The sequence below is a fragment of the Eriocheir sinensis genome, unplaced genomic scaffold (genome assembly GCF_024679095.1).
Source record: "Eriocheir sinensis breed Jianghai 21 unplaced genomic scaffold, ASM2467909v1 Scaffold25, whole genome shotgun sequence".
NCBI lineage: Eukaryota > Metazoa > Arthropoda > Malacostraca > Decapoda > Varunidae > Eriocheir > Eriocheir sinensis.
Genome location: NW_026111554.1, coordinates 608388 through 630388, shown reverse-complemented (window position 1 = coordinate 630388; position 22001 = coordinate 608388). Strand labels below are relative to the sequence as shown.

General features: G+C 44.3%; 2 protein-coding genes across 6 annotated transcripts in view; both read right to left on the bottom strand.

Moving 5' to 3' along the window:
* Positions 1 to 22001, bottom strand: part of LOC126991180 (zinc finger protein 182-like) — a 123381-nt gene that overhangs the window by 35583 nt on the left and 65797 nt on the right. The gene's annotated exons all lie outside the window — the stretch shown is intronic.
* LOC126991179 (uncharacterized) overlaps positions 1 to 22001 on the bottom strand; it is a 135043-nt gene that overhangs the window by 97255 nt on the left and 15787 nt on the right. The window contains exon 2 of one of the 5 annotated variants that reach the window (XM_050849948.1): positions 14663 to 15344. The exons of the other annotated variants lie outside the window; for them this stretch is intronic. The gene's annotated coding sequence lies outside the window, so the exon portion shown is untranslated. Of the gene's footprint in view, positions 1 to 14662; positions 15345 to 22001 lie in introns of those variants that run through there. 5 annotated transcript variants of the gene reach the window in all.

Here is a 22001-nt window from a genome sequence, read left to right as displayed (position 1 = left end):
TGGCCTCATTATTTAATAAGATACTATTGTATTATCAAAGATCTAAAATGATCCAAAGAAAATGGATGACAAATTATAGCATCTGTTAGAACCCTAACACTTGAAAATCCAGAATACTGGCATAATATGATTTGATAATCCCATTTCAGTGTTGTGTTTGCAGTTATTTGTTGTCTGGATTTCATTGTGATTTTAACTGTTCTCAATACCACCCCGCTTTGGAGCTGTGATTTTCCTTTTGCCTTCTTGAAGCTTCATGTCATTGACTGTGTATGTCATTAGAAAACAACGTTATGGAGGAACAGCGTCTGTTACTTCATAAGGTCTTCTTCTGATGACATACACAGTCAATGAGATGAAGCTTTGAGAAGGCAAAAGGAAAATCACAGCTGCAAAGCGGGGTGGTAATGGAAACAGTTGGTCCATGTTGGCCTGCAACCAGCTCAGAATTGGGCCGGCATTGGTATTAATAGAAGGCTGCATAGGCCCAGTATTGGCTGCAGTATGGTTACGGAATGGCAATATAGATCTGTTTCTGGCCCGCAGCGTAACCGATTCAGGCCCGGGGTGCAAACATATATCGGCAAGTAAATGGCCCGCTGTTGGGCCCATTACTACGTGATGGCTTACCGATTCAAAACCGATTTGGTTTATGATGACTTGCCAGCACTGGCAAGATCATAGCTGGGCGTTATCGCGATAAGTTATCGCGATACTTTATCGCTGATAACAAAATTGGATTATCGACCATCCGCTACTTATTTAAATATATATCGGTATCTTCGTTACTTTTGTAACCAAACTAGCGATAATCGCTACTTTTTTTCCGCCTCTCAGAAAAAAACGTTGTCTCCTCCCTACTGCGCATGCGTGGCCCGGTGTTGTATGAAAAAACTTCGGGGTATGAAATATCTTCGGTGATGAGGTTTCATACTTAGATCATGAAAATTAAAACACTAGGTTATTTTTTTATGCTACTCAAAAATCAATATATCATAGAGAAAAATCATTTAACTTTGCCCCAAAAATGATTATTCACTGCCTCAAATTTGATATTCCATATTCGTTTGTGACCATGCCATGGTATTGAAGGCACCCGGTGTTGTGTTATTTGGTGTCCCATCGTCAAAAGCTGGCGCTTTTGTTTACAAACACTGGTCGAGATCTCGTGAACTGCGCATGCTCAGACCATTAAGTTTAGACCTGTACAGTCTCACAATGTTTTTTTAACCCATTAAGAGTTGCTGGAAAGCTGAATCAAACATACAGTACCACCATCCTCGCTGTTTCTAGAATGACGTACACTCTGTACATATAAATACAACTCGTACAGAGTGCCGTTCTAGTAACAGCGAGGACGGTGGTAGTGGTAATATATATATATATATATATATATATATATATATATATATATATATATATATATATATATATATATATATATATATATATAGAGTAAAACCCGATTATCCGAAATGGAAGGGGGAAGCTCTTTCGGATAAGCTGATTTTCGGATAATCGGATTTATGGCCGCCATTTTGATCGCCGCCAGTTTGATCGTCGGCATTGTGTCTTGCTTTCTCGTTTGGATGAATATCACTTTGATCTTGCACCTTGGTTCTTATTTTCTCATTAGAACACATGTAGCTAGTATGGACGGACCATTAGCCAGGATGGATGAGGATGCTGTCGCTGCCGCCTACTGACGATGTAAACAATGAAACCAAACAAACACACGCTACGCTAAACAAAGTAGTACGCTTAAAACATGTGATGTAAATGTTTTATTGTATGTTTGTCTGTGTGTCTCCTTGTCTGGACCAGTGTATGTTGATACTTGTGAGCGTTGCAGATCTGAATTGTGAATGTTGCAGAGTGTGATTGTGAATGGTTGTGCAAGCTTGCAAGTGTGACCTTGATGCATCGTGCAGGTGGAGACACAGTATGATGACTCATATTATCGCGCAACTCGTATGTTGGAAGGGGAATGTGGCATGGAGTGGAGAGGGGAGTCGTGTTTGTGTCGTTGTCTTGAGAGTACGGTGTGAGAGTAGTCGTGCAGTAGTTTGTTCGTTCGCCGCACCTACGTCCTTGCCGGGGCGAAGGTGCGGACGTGGTGTTGTTGATAGTTTGTTTAATGTTTTTTGTCTAATACATTGATCTATTCGTTACAAGCTATTTCGGCAATACGTATTAGAAAGCATATTCATTTTAACTGTTCTTATCAATTTTAAATGTGTTAATATAGTACATATGTAGTTACTTTTATTTATTTTTGATGTTTTATAAAGTTTTAGTATAGAAAAAAAAAATTTTTAATTGCATTATCCAGATCAATTTCGGATAATCCGGTTTTTCGGATAATCCGCTTTCGGATAAACGGGGTTTTAATGTATATATATATATATATATATATATATATATATATATATATATATATATATATATATATATATATATATATATATATATATATTTTTACATTGCGGCCTATTGCGCCGGTAGGCTTCTTCCTGGTGGATCCTGATGGTTGGTCCAAGGCTTCCTTCCGGTGGGTCCTGATGGTCGGCCCAACCCGTTCTGGCGCAGGCGAGTGTTTATAGTGGCGCCATCTTGCATTGGCTCATGCTGCCCTCCCAGAGCTCATCTTTGATCCCAGAATCTAGAGTCCAGGTTGATAGGTGGTCTTCTGGACAGTATGTGGGTAGTTTTAAGCCACTCGGCAGCGGCTGAAAAATCCCAGCTTGGTGGCACCGGGCAGGGATTGAACTCGCGTCCTCCTGAACACGGAGCCGTTACTCTGACGACTCAGCCACCGCCTCCCCTTATGTCTGATTCAGCCTTCCAGCAACTCTTTATTACGGTTTAAAAGCTTTGTGAGACTGTACAGGTCTACGCTTGCTGGTCTGAGCATGCACCGTTCATGAGAGACAAGTGTTTGTAAACAATTTTTGACGGTGGGGACGCCAAATAACACAACACCGGTTCAGGCATTTCTAGTACTACCGTCCATATGTACGTGTCAACGTGTGGTTTTAAGGTTCTGTAAGTTTCCTAAAATACAGATAATGAAAATTTGAATTCATCAATGTTCTATCTGAAATATCAATATAGTATCGTTTTCGCCTATCGGACTTATCGCTAGCTAGTATCGGAATTGTGGATTTATATCGGGTATCGGTTATCGGTTATCGCCTATATTTGTGTCTCTAGTTAACGAATATCGGTTATCGCCGTTAAGGTTTTTCATTATCAGTTATCGGTTATCGGGAATAAGGTTTTCTGTTATCGTGCCCAGCTATGGGCAAGATGCAGGCCCGGCATAACCATGTTTGCTGGGTCCTTCCTGTCCCAAGTACAGCCCGTCCACACCCTGGCCCTCCCCTCCTTCCTGTCCCAAGTACAGCCCGTCCACACCTGGCCTCCCCTCCTTCCTGTCCCAAGTAGCCCGTCCACACCCTGGGCCTCCCCTCCTTCCTGTCCCAAGTGTAGCCGTCCACACCCTGGCCCTCCCCTCCTTCCTGTCCCAAGTTAAGCCCGTCCACACCCTGGCCCTCCCCTCCTTCATGTCCCAAGTACATCCCATCCACACCCTGGCCCTCCCCTCCTTCCTGTCCCAAGTAAAGCCCACACCCTGGCCTCCCGTCCTTCCTGTCCCAAGTACATCCCATCCACACCTGGCCTCCCCTCCTTCCTGTCCCAAGTACAGCCGTCCACACCCTGGCCTCCCTCCTTCCTGTCCCAAGTGCACATCCACACCCTGGCCCTCCCTCCTTCCTGTCCCAAGTACAGCCTGTCCACACCCTGGCCTCCCTCCTTCCTGTCCCAAGTGTAGCCTGTCCACCCTGGCCCTCCCTCCTTCCTGTCCCAAGTGTAGCCCGTCCACCCTGGCCTCCCCTCCTTCCTGTCCCAAGTGTAGCCGTCCACACCCTGGCCTCCCCTCCTTCCTGTCCCAAGTGTAGCCCGTCCACACCCTGGCCCTCCCCTCCTTCCTGTCCCAAGTAGCCTGTCCACACCCTGGCCCTCCCCTCCTTCCTGTCCCAAGTGTAGCCCGTCCACACCCTGGCCCTCCCTCCTTCCTGTCCCAAGTGTAGCCTGTCCACACCCTGGCCTCCCTCCTTCCTGTCCCAAGTGTAGCCCGTCCACACCTGGCCCTCCTCCTTCCTGTCCCAAGTGTAGCCCATCCACACCCTGGCCCTCCCTCCTTCCTGTCCCAAGTGTAGCCCGTCCACACCTGGCCCTCCCTCCTTCATGTCCCAAGTGTATCCCATCCACCTGGCCTCCTCCTTCCTGTCCCAAGTGGCCGTCCACACCTGGCCCTCCCTCCTTCCTGTCCCAAGTGTAGCCCGTCCACACCCTGGCCCTCCCCTCCTTCCTGTCCCAAGTGTAGCCTGTCCACATCCTGGCCCTCCCTCCTTCCTGTCCCAAGTGTAGCCCGTCCACACCTGGCCTCCCCTCCTTCCTGTCCCAAGTGTAGCCTGTCCACACCCTGGCCCTCCCTCCTTCCTGTCCCAAGTGTAGCCTGTCCACACCTGGCCTCCCTCCTTCCTGTCCCAAGTGTAGCCCGTCCACCCTGGCCCTCCTCCTTCCTGTCCCAAGTGTAGCCCGTCCACACCTGGCCCTCCCTCCTTCCTGTCCCAAGTGTAGCCCGTCCACACCTGGCCCTCCTCCTTCCTGTCCCAAGTGTAGCCCGTCCACACCCTGGCCCTCCTCTCCTTCCTGTCCCAAGTGTAGCCCGTCCAACCCTGGCCCTCCCCTCCTTCCTGTCCCAAGTGTAGCCCGTCCACACCCTGGCCCTCCACCACCCGCACACTCACCCTGGGGGCCTGCACGCCGAGGGGCTCCTCCTCCTCCACGAGAAACACTGCCAGGGCACTTCAGGGCACGCGGCGGACCTCGACCTTGATCTTGATGTCACAGGGGACTTGTTTGCTTCCTCCTCCTCTTCTTCTTCTCCTTCCTTTATAGCTTCTTGGGTCCTTCTTGAGTGTTTCACTTTTCTGTCTCCCTATATTCAGACTTTCCTATTTTATCCTTTCCGATTGACCTATTTTCCCATTTCTTTATTTTATTTCCCTGTTTTCTTCTTTTCCCTTCTCCTCTTGTTTATCTGCAACAATAAACTATCAATCAATCAAATCTCCTCTTTGCACATCTTCTTGATTCTTTATTTTTTCTGTGTACCTAGATTCAGATTTTCCTGTTTTCCTCTTCTGATTTAGTACATATTTTTTCCCATTTTTCTTTTATTTCCGTATTTTCTTCTTCTTTTGTGATGATCTGCTTCTTTTTTCTCTTCTTCACACTATATTCAGGTTTTCCTATTTTCCGATTTGCCTATTTTCCCTATTTTTTCTTCTTTTCTTTCTAATTGGAGACTTTTTATGCCCTAAGTTGTTGTCTTTTTATGCATTTTATTTATGGTCTTTTATTTCTTGTATTTTCTTTTCCTTACGCTTAGTTTTATCCTTGGAGGAATAATACATGGAGTGGCCCTCAGCGGGTCGCTCTCTTGGAGGAAGATTCTTCCTCCTCTTGAGCAGGCATTGCCTAACTTTGTAATAACTACCGATGAAGTCCTTAAAGCTCTCCAGTCCCTTAAAACAAATACAAGCCCCGGACCTGACAACGGCTTAACCCTAGAATGGAAACCGTTTGCCGTTTGGCACAAAAATTAAGGGGTTTTTGAAACTCGCGCTCACTGTGGTTAACCTTGGCCGAAATTTTCAACTCATTCACGGGCATGTATTAGTGCGTCGGGTGCCCTGTTGAGGAGAGGGTATCACAGTCCTCTGCTCCTTCTCACTTCTCTGGTATGAGTGCCCCGTGTGCCATTCGGCACAGCGTTTCCAGTAACGTTATTTTTGTTGTCAAATAAAGTTTTGGAAGTACCCATTTTGCCCTCTTTCGGATTCTATCCCTCTCTCTGTTCCTAAGGCTCTTCGTCTCATCAGCTCTCCTCCTCCTACTGATAGCCTTCTACCTCTTAAATTCCGCCGCGATGTTGCTTCTCTTTCTATCTTCTATCGATATTTCCACGCTGACTGCTCTTCTGAACTTGCTAACTGCATGCCTCCCCCCCTCCCGCGGCCACGCTGCACACGACTTTCTGTTCATGCTCATCCCTACACTGTCCAAACCCCTTATGCAAGAGTTAACCAGCATCTTCACTCTGTCATCCCTCACGCTGGTAAACTCTGGAACAACCTCCCTTCATCTGTATTTCCTCCTGCCTACGACTTGAACTCTTTCAAAAGGAGGCTATCAGGACACCTCTCCTCCCGAAATTGATCTTTCTTTCGGCCACCTCTTTTAATTCTTTTTTGGGAGCAGCGAGTAGCGGGCTTTTTTATTATTGTTTTCTTTTTTTGTGCCCTTGAGCTGCCTCCTTTGTTGTAAAAAAAAAAAAAAAAAGCCCGACAACACCTGGGGAGGAACGATACAACAAGTCCTCGCAGGACAAGATGCGTTGTCGAACGGACCTTTGGGATCCTCAAGTCAAGGTGCAGGTGCCTACATAAGTCAGGAGGAAGTTTGCAGTATGACCCCAAGAAGACTATGAAGATTGCGACTTCTTGTATGCTCCTGTACAACTACTGAGTGGATCGCTGCAGAAGAAGTACCAGTTCAGCCTGTGAGAAACAACAGACAGATTCCTGGTCAAGTTGTCAGGCAGGAAATTATTAGAAACTTCTTTTCCTAAGTATAGGTAGGCATATATGTAGACCTTGCAGTTAGTAATAGATTACTTTCAAATGTAAATGTGCACAACTTACAGTCGGAGGCGTAAGAACAAAACAACGTGGTGATCCAGAGGACTTGACTCCCACTGCAAGACGTTGAGAGTTTTCAACCATTGACAAGTGGCGGAGGGTTACCAACATGCTGCCTAACAGATCTTCAGTGTCTTTGATCAAGAGGGGCACCACCTCCACACCACACATTCTTATCACCTAGTTTGATACCCTACTTGTCCATCTCACATGGCCCATGTATCTCAGCATTCTGCACTCTTGGCTCCATGTCATCCTCTTCAACTTGTTGCTTCGAATAGCATAACTGGCCTCACATACATAAAAGTGTTCAATATACGAAGGCTATAATATTATATTTAAGGACTCTTATACGAGGTATCGCCCCAGACAGAGGTGTCGAAGTAAGCCTGTCTGATGGTAAGCCGGCTGACTCAAGGCAAGTATAGAGAAGGTATCGTCATACAGGCGGGAGGAAATCACTTTGGCAACTCCTATAGCCTTCACCCTTGGCCACGCCCCATCCTCGCTGTCTGCCCAAACCGACGACTTCACACACCTCATTCCCACCCTGTTTCCTGACCCCAACATTATTTTTTACGAAAACCTGAGACCACCATCATCTTCCTGAGAAGATTCTACATCACACTAGCATAAAATTGTAACAATAATGTAAAATTACACATACGAAAATCAGAGTTAAATGAAGTAGGGAATAAATATTGTCTTGCACTTATTTCCCTTCAACTCCTTAGTACTCAGCTGGTTTTCGTCGCATCACTTTTATAAGCACAGATTCTAAATCTGCATGCTTTTCTGCTTCTGATGGTGTAGGGCACGTCCCGAGGTAAAAATATACAAAGGGTCAAAATCACCTCCGAACATGAGCCACACCGTGAAGGTGTTCTCTCGCCTCGGCATTTGTTTACTCAAGTCAGACTCGCCGCTCAAGTGAGGTGAGCGGCGAGTCTGACTTGGGTAAACAAATGCCGAAGCGAATGAACTCCGTCACGGCTTGGCTTATGTTCGGAGGTGATTTTGACCCTCTGTATATTTTTACCTCGGGACATACCACACACCATCAGAAGCAGAAAAGCATGCAGATTTAGAATCTGTGCTTATAAAAGTGATGCGACGAAAACCAGCTGAGTACCATAGCTGGGCGTTATCGCGATAAGTTATCGCGATACTTTATCGCTGATAACAAAATCGGATTATCGACCATCCGCTACTTATTTAAATATATATCGGTATCTTCGTTACTTTTGTAACCAAACTAGCGATAATCGCTACTTTTTTTCTGCCTCTCAGGAAATTTTTTTTGTCTCCTTACTGCGCATGCGTGGCCCGGTGTATGAAAAAACTTCGCGGTATGAAATATCTTCGGTGGTGAGATTTCATACTTAGGTCATGAAAATTAAAACACTAGGTAATTTTTTTTTTATGCTACTCAAAAATCAATATATCATAAGGAAAAATCATTTAACTTTGCCTCAAAAATGATTATTCACTGCCTCAAATTTGATATTCCATATTCGTTTGTGAGCATGCCATGGTATTGAAGGCACCCGGTGTTGTGTTATTTGGTGTCCCATCGTCAACAGCTGGCGCTTTTGTGTACAAACACTGGTCTCTCGTGAACTGCGCATGCTCAGACCATTAAGTGTAGCCCTGTACAATCTCACAATGCTTTTTTAACACATTAAGAGTTGCTGGAAAGCTGAATCAAACATACAGTACCACCATCCTCGCTGTTTCTAGAACGACGTACACTCTGTACATATAAATACAACTCGTACAGAGTGTCGTCCTAGAAACAGCGAGGATGGTGGTAGTTGTACTATATGTCTGATTCAGCCTTCCAACAACTCTTACTTACGGTTTAAAAGCTTTGTGAGACTGTACAGGTCTACGCTTGCTGGTCTGAGCATGCACCGTTCACGAGACAAGTTTGTAAACAATTTTTGACGGTGGGGACGCCAAATAACACAACACCGGTTCAGGCATTTCTAGTATTAACGTCCATATGTACGTGTCAACGTGTGGTTTTAAGGTTTTGTAAGTTTCCTAAAATACAGATAAAGAAAATTTGAATTGATCAATGGAGTTCTATCTGAAATATCAATATAATATCGTTTCCGCCATTTTACTTTAAGGACTATAGTATTTACTCTATCTGTGTATTCATTCCCATCTAGTGCTTGGGCAATGTTCTCCGTCCCCACATTTTATTGTTTTATTGTCCAGGGGGAGGTACCGCCCCCTCCCTTGATGTGCTTTCCTTCCTACCATTGTATCTTTTTAGTTTCATGGTGCTACCTACACATGTATTAATAGTTGTATAATCACACTCTGTCCTGCCTGGGGGTTGGGATGGCATGTTCCTCCCTTCTCCCTTGTTGTTTACCTGCAACAATAAACTATCAATCAATCAATCAATCTATCGGACTTATCGCTAGCTAGTATCGGAATTGTGGATTTATATCGGGTATCGGTTATTGGTTATCGCCTATATTTGTGTCTCTAGTTAACGAATATCGGTTATCGCCGTTAAGGTTTTTCATTATCAGTTAACGGTTATCGGGAATAAGGTTTTCTGTTATCGTGCCCAGCTATGCTGAGTACTAAGGGGTTGAAGGGAAATAAGTGCAAGAAAATATTTATTCCCTACTTCACTTAACTCTGATTTTCGTATGTGTAATTTTACATTATTGTTACAATTTTATGCTAGTGTGATGCAGAATTTTCTCAGGAAGATGATGGTGGTCTCAGGTTTTCGCAAAAAATAATGTTTGGGTCAGGAAACAGGGTGGAAATGAGGTGTGTGAAGCCGTCGGTTTGGGCAGACAACGAGGATGGGGCGGGGCTTAATTAGGATCGAGGAAGGGGCGGAGCTTATCGAGATGCCAGCCAATCATCGTCCAGGATGAGATGCCGCGAATATTTTTATATATATATTTTTTATTCACCGACAATTGCTTCATAGGATATGTAACAAAAAATCCACATCTTATTTTATTTCATTGTAGTAGTTTATAACATTAAAAACATCCGAGAGGTCCTAATAAAAAAGCTCATTTCAAAATTTGGTTCTTCACGTTCTATGAGAGTGACGATACCTCTCTATACTTGCCTTGGGCTGACTGCTGTCGGGACCCAAGCCAGCATGCCCTGGGGGTTGTGTGCGGGAGGAGGAAAGAGGGTAAAGGACAAATGGTGTGTGTGTCATTATCAGGGGTAACCGCGGTGGAGCGCAAACACTCGGTAGTTGTAGTCAAGGCTTAATTAAGTTGATGAGTGATGTTAGACTGAGTGAGCAGGTTTTTTACCACATGTTAGTGGGAACACTTGATAGTGTTGTGCTGGAAGCTTCCCCCAGGGTCTATGGGACTCCGGAAGGCACCGGGAGGAGCGAGTAGAGGGCGGGAGCAACCCGCCTGCGCCTGCGCCCGCGGCCAGGCGGGAAGTGTTGCCAACTCGCACATATTTTTGCTACATGTTCTTGTATAATCTAATATATACTGTAACGTTCTAGACTGTACTGTTCGGTATATATAGGAGAAGAGGGCGAGAGGAGTTAGTCCCAGTCATAGTAAGCTAGTGGTCAGTGAAGAGTCAAGAGTGAATTGTACAACTAAGGAAGAATATTAAACTACAGAAGCTGTGCAAGGTGTTTCCATATCTCCCTCCCACGGAGTCTCCTGACGGCGACACGGAACCCAAGTAACACGTCCGGCATAACAATAGGTTTTCTTCGTGTGTTGGTGCTACTTGTTTCTTGTGTTTACATGTTAGTTTATAATTAGACTAAGTTCTAAGTGTTATGAGCGACAATTTAGTCTTGTATGGCTGAATCCTGTCCCTTGACCCTTAGTTCATCATCAGAATCTCTAAACAAATATATTTACCTTAAGTAATAGTGTTAAAGTCACGCTACCCATATTATTTGGCAGATGATAATCCTGTGTGCGATAACGGTGCCTTATTAGACTTGGTAAATGAACTACTAATTTTACTCTCTGGTTTAAGTGATCAACAATTAATTCTACTTTGAGGTATAATTAACCAACATTATTAAGGAGTGCCCATGCCAGGCACGACATTAAGAATATTTTTCTGTTGACCAGCAGACTTACTATAGTCAAACCATTTCCAATAGTCTGTTGAGGCAGTGGCTTCTGCAGGTCCTTTCCTCCCTTCTGCTTTGCCACACAGTTCCAGTTACCTATTTCCTCCGTTTCCTGTCCCGTCTTTCACAAACTGGGCACCTGTAATGCACCACTACTTGATTTACATTTCTCAGCCCTGAGCATCTCTTTGTGGCACCACTTATCACCCCCTGTGCACAGGGCAGAGTTAGTAGCCATTTCTCTTCCACACCAACTACCTTCCTGTATAGATGATTTCTCAGTAATTACTTATTTGTTGTGCTGAATCAGCTGTTACGTGCTACATCAAGCTGTAATACTCAAACTGCATTGGCAATGGCGAGTACACATTATATAACTGAAGCATATTACACATTCATTGAACACAATTAAAACTAACTACCCTAATCAAATTAAATGTAACCTAACCTCATCTGACCTAATTAAACTAAACTAATGCCTGCTCCCAAAATGAAATAAATGGAAATAAATATGACTTTAGGGCGAGTTTAACTTTATTCTTCATCTTATCCCTAATAAGTTGATCTTAGCTGACGGGATATTTTTGGCGGGCCCAAACCCGTCTTAAGGAGCCTAAGTTGAACTTCAGTCGCCAAGATGGCCGAACGTCAACAAGCCCGTCAGCGCCTAGAGAAGACTTTTCAAGCGAAGAGACGTTCTGAATACTTTGAGTGACGCAGAACTATTGAAACGCTACAGACTGGATCGTGCAGGAGTCCTGTTCGTAACGGATTTGGTGAGAGGGGCCCTGCAAAGCCCTACTTCAAGGAGTTTTGCATTGACACCCGAAAAGAAAGTAATTATTACACTGCGTTACTTAGCAACGGGGAAAATGCAGATGTGTAACAGTGATGATCTTGGTCCATCACAGTCGTCAGTAAGCAAAGCGATCACCGATACCCTCAAGGCACTTACACAACCAGCCATACTTGTCCAATTCATTCGATTTCCTCGCACCGTCCCTGAAATCCGAGAGAAACAACAAGAATTTGTGCAAATTGCAAACTTCCCTGGCATTGTTGGTGTAATAGATTGCACGCATGTCAGGACACTGGCCCCCAGGGAATATGAAACAGACTATGTCAACAGGAAGAATTTCTATAGCATAAACACACAATTAGTGTTCGATGCCAAATACAATATTCTTAATGTTGTAGCTAATTGGCCTGGGTCCACTCATGATGCTCGTATTTGGCGTGAGAGTGGCCTCAAACGCATGTTTGAGGATCATCGTATACAACCGGATTCATGTCATCTATTAGGGGACAGTGGCTACCCTTGCAGACGGTATCTGTTGACTCTCTTCCCTCTACTATGTGTAGAGTGTGGCAGTCTCTCCAATTCACTCCCCTTTTCCTCTTGGGAGAAGTGAAAGCGGCAATATTTTCCATGATTACTTCGTCAGAGGGTGGGTGATGCAGGAATGAGGAAGACGAACAGGAACGCGTGTCCGTGTTTACATTCAAGAGAAAAAAAAAAGAATATCACCTTGCGCGGATGATAAACGTAACCTTTCTTTTATAAATACTACCTTATTATGCCCATGTTTCTGAAGTATATCATCATATAACATTGATAAAGTAGTATTACTACATATTCAATCACTGAAGTGTTGAAATTCTGCAATTTAAAAAATACATCTTTTGCCAGGACAAATTTTCATACTGGATCAGCTGTTGAGTGAAGTTGAACTTATTTTTTCATTTAAGCTCAGCTATAAGTTAAACTTGAGATTCAGTGGAACTCTTAAGTTAAAGATTAAGATTAATTGTAAATTCGGGCCCAGGACTTACTGCATTCACTGCGGTAGGCCTGTGTCCAAAGCACTCCAGTGTGCTGTGTGATGAATGCCATGGATTGGAATGATAGGTAGCTAACTCAAATTTACAGTATGTTGCTGCATATATTCACATTGATATATCAGTACCGCCAAATCTGTGCACGTAAAATGAGTGTTTTACATTTGTTCCAGTGACATGTTTCCTGCAACATTGAGGACTCACTGGCTGCCAGAGTGAAATTAAGGAACACACGCTATTTTCTTATGATAATAAAACTCATCTCTCGGAATGCTTTTTTATCTTTACATAAATTCCCAAGTGGTACACTGAGATTTGAGGGCATACAAGACACATGTAAATGCAACCTGTTATAATTCTGATTGGGGGAAGAGAGGGGATGGGGGAGGGGAGCAGGGTGGTAGAACACCCAAGAGAAGTAGGGGAGGGAAGAATGAGAAGACGGGAGTGTATGGAGAGAATTGATAACTCGCCTTTGCATTACCAAACTTCACCCTTATTCCTTTCTCCCGTTTCCGTTATTTCTCTCATCCCTCAAAGGAAGTGGTGCCACTGCTGTTGTGCCCCCCACCCCACACCCCTCAAAAGGCTGCCGTGGTATTTGACTTGCTTGTTGAGATGAAACATCACAAGGTTGGAAACAGGAAAGTGACAACACCATAAGACCTCAGTTACCCCTCCCAACTGCCAGTTTGGTGTGGTTTGCCTACAGTGCCGTCATCCTGCACACCCTGCTGCCGGGAAAGGCCTGCTCTGCTTTGGTGACTGCTGTGTTGGAGCCTTGTCACTCGAGTGGAGCACAATGTACACCACCCCCGCCAAGGCTGTGCCCTTGTCCCCCCAGCCACCCCCCTCTCTTGTCCCACCAGCCCAGGGTATGGCACAAGTGTTCAGTCTGTGGCCTGAGTTAACTCCCACTGCTCTGCCTGAATCCCGCCATCAGCGTCTGACCTAAGGATGACCTGGGACTAACACCTTGCCACCATCTGGAAGAGGATGTCCTCCCCCTCCCCGGCACCACCACACTGCACTCAACCCTCCCACCACTATCATTCCAACCTCCCACTGATGTGTTAGATCCCTGAACCCCTACCTACTGTTCTTTACAATGTGTTTATAATGTGTACATTTTTAGCTTAGCGGCTGGTAAGACCAAATACACTATATTATTACTATTAACACACACACACTTGACCAATAAGCCCAGGCCACAACAGCCAGCCCAGCACAGTCACCAAAAAGATCAGACCTTTCACAGGACCCACCAACCACATGAAGCCTGGGGTGGAAAGTGAATAACAGATCATGCCGTCACAGTCACCATTTGTTCCAACAGATGAATATTTTCTGTTCTCTGTGCTACACACAGCCCTGTAACACCACCACAACAAACACTTGCACTCACACACAGCAGAACTGAATCAGCACAGCACCTCAGGAGAAGTGGACCTTCATGTGCCTGACAATCTCACCCTTAGTCATGAAACGTTTCCCACAAACATCGCACTTGAACCCTTTATGACCAGAGTGTCTGAAGACGTGCCTGTCCAATATACTCTTCAGTTTGAACCTTTTCCCACAAACTTCACACTCATGACTTCTTGCATCAGTGTGTGTAACAAGGTGTAATTTGAGGGTACCCTTCTGAATGAAACATTTCCCTAAACACACTCATGCTTTCTATCACCAGTGTGTGTAAGAGTGTGTAATTTGAGGTTACCCTTCTGACTGAAACATTTTCCACAAACTTCACACTTATAATTTCTTTCACCAGTGTGTGTAAGAGTGTGTTTCTTGAGGGTACCCTTCTCAGTGAAACATTTTCCGCAGACTTCACACTCATGATTTCTTTCACCAGTGTGTGTAAGGGTGTGTGTTGAGGTGACCCTTCTGACTGAAACATTTCCCACAAACTTCACACTCATGATTTCTTTCACCAGTGTGTGTAAGAGTGTGTTTCTTGAGATGACCCTTCTGATTGAAACATTTCCCACAAACTTCACACTCATGGTTTCTTGCACCAGTGTGTGTAAGGGTGTGATGTTTGGGGTTACTCCTATTACTAAACCTTTTGCCACACTCCTGACTTTCATGAGGTCTTACACCAGAGTGTGTGGGTGTATTTGTTGAGGTCATCCTTCCCTGCATGTCTTTTCTCACACTCTTGGCTTTGGTCAGTAAACTTGCTCTCATTCTCAGATCTTCTCACACTTCTGAAATTCAAACTTCCCCCTTTGTGGATGAAGAGGCCAGCAGTTGTTGTTGTTGGTGGTGGTTGTGTTGGTGGTGTTTTTTATCACTCCTGAACCTCACACCAGTAGCAGTCTGCTCCTGCTGATCCCAGCCACTCCAGCTGCTGTCCCGCCTTGCAGCCTCCACTGCAACACTACTCTGGATGTGAGGAGTTGGCTGGCCTTGAGGAACCTCAGAGATGCTGGAGAAGGCGGCGAGGTTGCTTCAAAGCCACACTCAGTGACCAATTGAGCAGGCAAGGCGAGGGATGCACCAAGGAGTCCTGAAGTCAGCGGCAGCAGGGACGGAACAAGTACTGACCACAGCAACTGTCTCGATGCCTCACTTCAACACTAACACCAGTGGTGGACATTGGGACACAAAGTCATGTGCTGAAAAAAAAAAAAAAAAAAGACTGGTAAGGAAACTGAAGTTGGTGGGAGGGATCAGGGCGGTGGTGGGTGCACCGAAGGCAAGCCACAGGCCACCGGGTCAGGCAAATAGTGCGTGTACTGATAATAAACTAATGCAATAATATATTCATTGATAAATATGTCTTTTGAACTAACCTAAATAAATCTGAAGCGATATTCGTAACAATACTAAGACAGAACTACACGTAAATGGACAATATCCAGCGACCAAAGCTGCAAGTTTGATAGTTTTAAGGCCTGCTAACACATTAATAGTGTAACATACCCGCCAGCATACCAACACCGTGGACGCCAGTTAAAAGCCAGCTGGGAAAATTGGGAATACCCCCTTGCACTTGGCCATGGTTATTTACCAGATCCAGTTTCTCCTCAGCCAAAACAATACCCGTAGCGGTTAATATGTTATAAGTAGGTAAGGGAAGAGACCGAGAAATACGAACCACAGCTTGGGTTGGCACCCCTGATATAAAACCACTCGCACGCATGTATATTTTTATATATATTATACGTTACGTCTTGGAAAATAAGGAAGAATTAAGTTTAGAATTAATACACAAAAACACAACCTCAGAAAGGCAGAGGGAGGATAGATTAATGTACCAAGCTGAAAGGCGAGAAGGGAGAGTGTTGGAACCTGGTGAAGGCCACGTCAGAGGGAAAGGTAACCAGGCAACCGCTCCAGCTGGCAAGATTCATTCTAGACATAACCTTCCCGCACGGCAGGTAAGCTCACAGCTCGCTAGAGTACGGCGGCCTGGGAGTGAGAGATAGCCCTAGCCGACGTTCATTAGTGATTCATTCTGGACTTAACCTTCCCGCACGGCAGGTGGCGAGAGACAGCTGAGTGCCCGCCATCTTGAAGCCGCCCAATTGAGAGTCGGGAATGGACCCAGACGCCAGTGGTTAACAAGGGTCATGCCCTCAGTCATGAGTGCCTGAACTGAGCAAAGGTAAGGGCGAGACACTCCAGTCCCTGCCGCCCGGAGACCAGCAGGCTTGTGATGGGAGTAAACGGCTCCAAAACACCCCCTTTAGGCACGGCACAACAGCATATTGTGTAGCTCTCAGACCTCCACCCGCCAAGGAAATTGTGTCAAATGGGTAAGGGGCACCCGCTGTGTGGACGAGGGGCTAACAGTGACCTCACCCCCCTTTAGCTGTAACAGTCTGATCTTTCCCTCATACTAACTCTTTTCTTCTTATTTTTTTATGAGTGTTTTTATTTGTGTGTGCACGCCGATGCAGGAAGTTGATATCGGATTGTCTAGCCAATCAGGCGGTAGCCCTGTGATATATACCTACATATGTTCATCTCTCTCGTGTGTAGCATTTATCCATAAGAATGTTAGGGATAAGAAGAAAGGTTTTCACAGTTATAAACAAAACATGCTACACTTCCCTCGTCTAGTGAGGATTATTGTTAGGGGGAAGGGAACTTGGGAAACAAACCAATAAATTGTATTCTGCCTATGTCCTGTATTAATGCATACAGCCTTCCTAGCCTACGGTGCAGTCTCGCAATCTCCCCCACCACGACCTCCGAAGGTAACCACGACACCACACTACCAAATTTTGGACCGAGGATACCATCTACCTCAAGGAACAACCCATAGTAAGCTGGGGAGTGATGGACACTATCTACCAGGTGGGACAGTTGTTAAGGTCAAGTGTTACCTGGCCTGCAAGGGCAGGGAGAGTCTGAGGACTAACCAGTTAGTTTAGTTCCGTCCCACCTGGTTCATAGAACTGCCGTTCCTCGCTTACAGGCTTTGGGGGTTGTGCCATATTACAACCTCCTGGTGGCAGCTACAGAGAGGGAACAGCAGGAATCGAACCCAGTACACTCTCTGTGAGGCTGAGGAATAATAGCGTCACTATTCTTCCTCTTCCTCCCCTTTTTTTATTTTTCAACCTGTTATGACCAGGGGTCGAACCTGGGACTGTTACAATAGCGTTTGGCAACTCAGCGCTCTTGCCTGCTCCGCGGAACTTTCACGGCGCCCACCACGCCAGTGTCCGTTGGACTTTTGCAGAGAGAGGAGTTATGTACCATTATGAGAGGATAGCCTGTAGTATAGTGTAAAAATCCACGGTACAAATATATATCAAATCGCGGACCACTAATATTTTTTCCCTCTGCCGCGTATTGGTGCACCAATGTACCAGGCATGGGTTGGCGCATATATGTACCAGTTCGCGACGCACTGACGATATAGTCTTGTTCTGCTATTTGGTGTAGTTTTTATGATTATTATACGAGTTTGTGTCGATACAATATCTTACATTTTGATGAGCTGTACATAAAAAAACTATTAATAATGTTTTTTTTCCCTCCTTTTCAACAGAAATGAACCCGACCGTCTTTTAAGGAGGGCGATCGGATACTTCATCTGGTGATTCAGATGATTCAGGTTTTTTGTCAGTTCAGATGACCCAGATGATGAGCTCTCCGAGGAAAGTGACGAGTTAGAAACAGATGAAGAGCAGGATGGGGAACATTATTTTCTTCTCTGTTATGAACAAAATTTTAATTTATCAGGAATTTTTTTTTTTACGTTATTTGCGGAGTGGTATTTCCCTCTACAGTTCAGTAAAATACACTATAATAAATCAAACATTGGGATAATCTAATATTCCAAGTACTAGTAAGTAGTGATCTGGAGCATTATTTTTTGTTATGAAAGCAAAATTTTCATTAGGATTTTTTTTTTTTTTTTTTTTTTTTACGTTGTTTGATATGAGGGGCATTTGCCTCTACAGTTGATTACTGTTACAAAATTAAATGCTTATATTTGGAAGCAAAATGTCACCAAACTTTAAATGTATTTTGGATGCCTTTACATAGCTATATATTTATTACCTTATCATTTTCAACTTATTACCTGGTACCATTGCAACACATCTGCAGTCATAATAAATACAAATTTACCCACAAATTGTTTATATACTCATGTTTGTAAAAGTTTATAGAAAGGGCTATTCGGGCCACAGATGTACCAATATGCAACAAGTGAAACATCTGCTCAGCACACTGGCGGCCCAGTAAGTGAACAAGGTATAAACAATCATATGTGAACATTTCATGACAATCAAATGAATACAAATGGCAAGACACATGAAATGGAAAAAAAAATCTGAAGGAGCCAAAATCTTGAAAATTTGTTTTTTACACTTCAAAAAATTTCACAAAATCGACAAAACGTCTGACAGTCTTTTGTAAGGTATCAATATAATCTACAACTAAACGGCAATTTTTCTCATTTTGTACATTTTTTAAAATGTAAAAAGAAAACGGGAGAAAAAGTGGAGAAAATTATTAGTGAAAATGAATTTCAATTTTTCAAGCCAGAACAAATAATGAAAAAAATTACAAAATGATAAATGTAGATCTATACACAAAGTTTCTATGGTATATTTTTTTCAGCTAAATTCTGTGAAACAAAAATAAGATTTTATGCTTTGTTTGAGTCTCCTCTACACGTTCACCCAAATTTCACAAAATTCACAGAATGTCATACACTTACACCAACAAACAACATAATAAAATTTCAAAGCCATAGGACATACTGACGAAGATTGTTTATCACCTCAACCACCGGAGGTTAGAAGGTCCGAAAAGATGTTAAGTGGCGTGCTCATCGTAGAAAGTGACATTTTACGCACAATTGAAAAGATTAAAGTAAGCAAAGCTCCTGGTCCAGACAAAATTACCCCTAGGGCCTTAAAAGGAATCAAACATCAAATTTGTAAACCGCTGTAACGGGCTTGTCGGGGGGCGTTTAAAGGGTGTTGATTAAGACTTCAGCTTCCTTAAGGCGAATTATATTCGTAGCCTTTATGTACAAGAAGCGACGGAGCGAGAGCGACTGTCGTTGTGTGTCAGTCGGACTCTCGTGAAGGAGTGGCGAGTTACAGGTTGGAAAATAATGGTTACAATTGGTCACGTATGTCAAGGTGACCTCCACGCACCATCGGAGTGCTAAGTATACAAAACTGAGACGGTAAACACTGACGGACGACATTCCTATAAGGTGGCGTGATCTATCTGTCGTGGGGTTTTTCCATTGACAATTGTATGCCTAATTCGTGGTGATATTAAATAATAATACATTGATATCCTACTATAACACTGCTCGGTCACCTACCAGTGATCGCGACCTCGCGATATATAAAAATCGAAATAGCAGTCCAGGTACCATGAACATACATAGTGGGAGTTTGTCAAGCAGACTGCCTATGATACAATTATATTAAAACACTGGCTATGTAAGAACAGATGTGGAATTATAATATAAATAGGGAGAGGGAAACCACAACGTGTGTGACATGAAACATAAGAAACCTCTCAAAAGAGAAATATAAGGACACATGTATAAGAAACTATCAACTGGCATAGTTACAGACAATGAAACGTTGATCTAGCTCCTAAAAAAAAAATACAGTAGTGAAACACAGCACAATGTTAAGTATAGGAGCAGCCAGGTTTCTGTCCCCTGACTTGTCTGAGAAAAGGAAAACTACCTTGCCAGTGGCCTCCCTGCATCCAATCGCCGCGTCTGCACAACCAAATAATCGTGCAGGACAGAGTTTCTCCTAATAAGGTAGCACATGACGACGAGACTGACGAACATCAGAAACATTGGTACAAAAAATCCAGGGTACAGGTAGGGGAGATGCAAATAATCAGGCAGCGTTTCCTCCAGGGTTTCCATAAACTCTGTTTTGTTCGCGAAAGACAATGAATTAAGGAATTAGTCACATACGAGATGCTGGAGAAATGAATGTCATCGAGAGACCGTAGAGGAAACACTCGATGGGAAATATTGGCCGTGAAAACCAGACGAATCCGGGACGGGTACGTTGTTATGTTAGTGGAGCGGATATAGCATGCTTCCGCTATGGCATAGTGACCAGTAACCCGTTGATAAGTGGTACCCTCCGGGCAGATGACCGATACATAGAAGGACTGAGGAAATAAAATAATGCAGACCCTGAAAGTTCTTATGGAAAACAGGCGTTGGTGTTAGCTGCTTGTAAGGGCACAGGGAAAGAGCGTCAGACGCGTTCACGCGGGTGAGGGCGATCTCGCATACCCCTCCCCGAACTGGAAGGAAGGCAAAGAGAGACGCAGAGCAATAGAATCGCCTGAAGACCGTCTCCTTGCAATACTGCAAGAGTGAGTAGCTACCCGTTGAATACAGAGCGAAATCCTTCGCGATTAGAACAAGAGACGGGGACGTGTCCAGGGCCAACACACTGTCCTTTGCCGAAAAAGGGAACGGGACAATTTCGTGTGCCTCAAACACGTCCGCCGTCTGAAAGGGAACATGAATGATTATGGCATCAGGGGTGAGGCTGGACTCAATCAAGGGGTAAAAATATTGACTCATGTCTGGGGTGAATAAAGGTGTTAGGCTATAATTTTGATACCCGATCTGGACAGTCGTTCTCAAATCGTGTAGGGGGAACAAGGCAGGTGTGACTCTACCGTGCGCTGCATCAACCATGTTGCTAATAACCTGCTGATTTGCCGTTGCGACGGAGCTAATGACGTTTTCCAATACATGCAAGGCCTGATCTAGGAGGAGAAACTGATTCACCTGGTCGATCTGTTTGACAACTATGTTGATAACCTCTACCATCTTATTTGTCTGCTCTAGCAGTTCCTCAATGTTAGTATGCAATTGCGCAAGTTTTCTACAATTGGCGTTGATCACCCTGCGATTTCGAGCAGCAAAGGAAAGTACATGAGCGTAGTGGTCCCGCAAATCGCGAACGTCCTCGTCGGTAGCCGTACCGAAAAGGAACTTTGAGGCGGACCCCACGATGTTGAGCAACCCCCTCTTTACCCGAGAGTGAACTGAGTGAAAACTATAATCCATGTTTACCTCATCAACTTTTCCCCGTAAGAACAGAATCCTATCCTCCAGTAGTTGAAAAAGAGTCAGAGAGTTGGTACCAGAAGGTGCCTTTGATTCCCTAGTCTTGGTAGCCCGGATGGCGTCTGCCATGCCGAGTAGTGTTTCTGAGACTATCCTGATTGTGTCCGTGGTGTTGGTCAAGGAAGTATATGGATATTTTACGAGGAGCACATCTTCTATGAGGAAGACCTCTCCTATGTGTGCCGTGAGGGCACCAGGCTTCAGATGGATGGGTGTTGTTGCAAGCAGGGAGCCGAGGGACAACAAGATGATCAGAAAACGCAACATCATGATCTGAAAGTGGTGGGAATGAAGTATTTAAACCCGTGGTCTCAAGTTATAGCGATGGGTGGTGGGATTAACCTGTTGAACATTTGACTCTGAGGGGGAAGTACCAATATCAAGGTCCAAAGGTGAGGGAATTACTTTCAGACGATCACTGTGAACTTCTAGACTGACTCCACTATTCGACTCGAGAACCTCGAACCTATTTCCCCTGACATTCGAACAACTCGGTAAGGACCCACAAATTTAGCCCCAGTTTCGAACTCCTTTCCGCTTGCTTAATCATGACTGTGTCACCCTCTTTGAAATTCACCGGGACGGCCTGTTTGTGTTGTTTTGACATCATTTCAACCTTCGTAGCTATTAACGTACACCTAACTTCTGAGTGTATCTTGGAAAACATATGCAT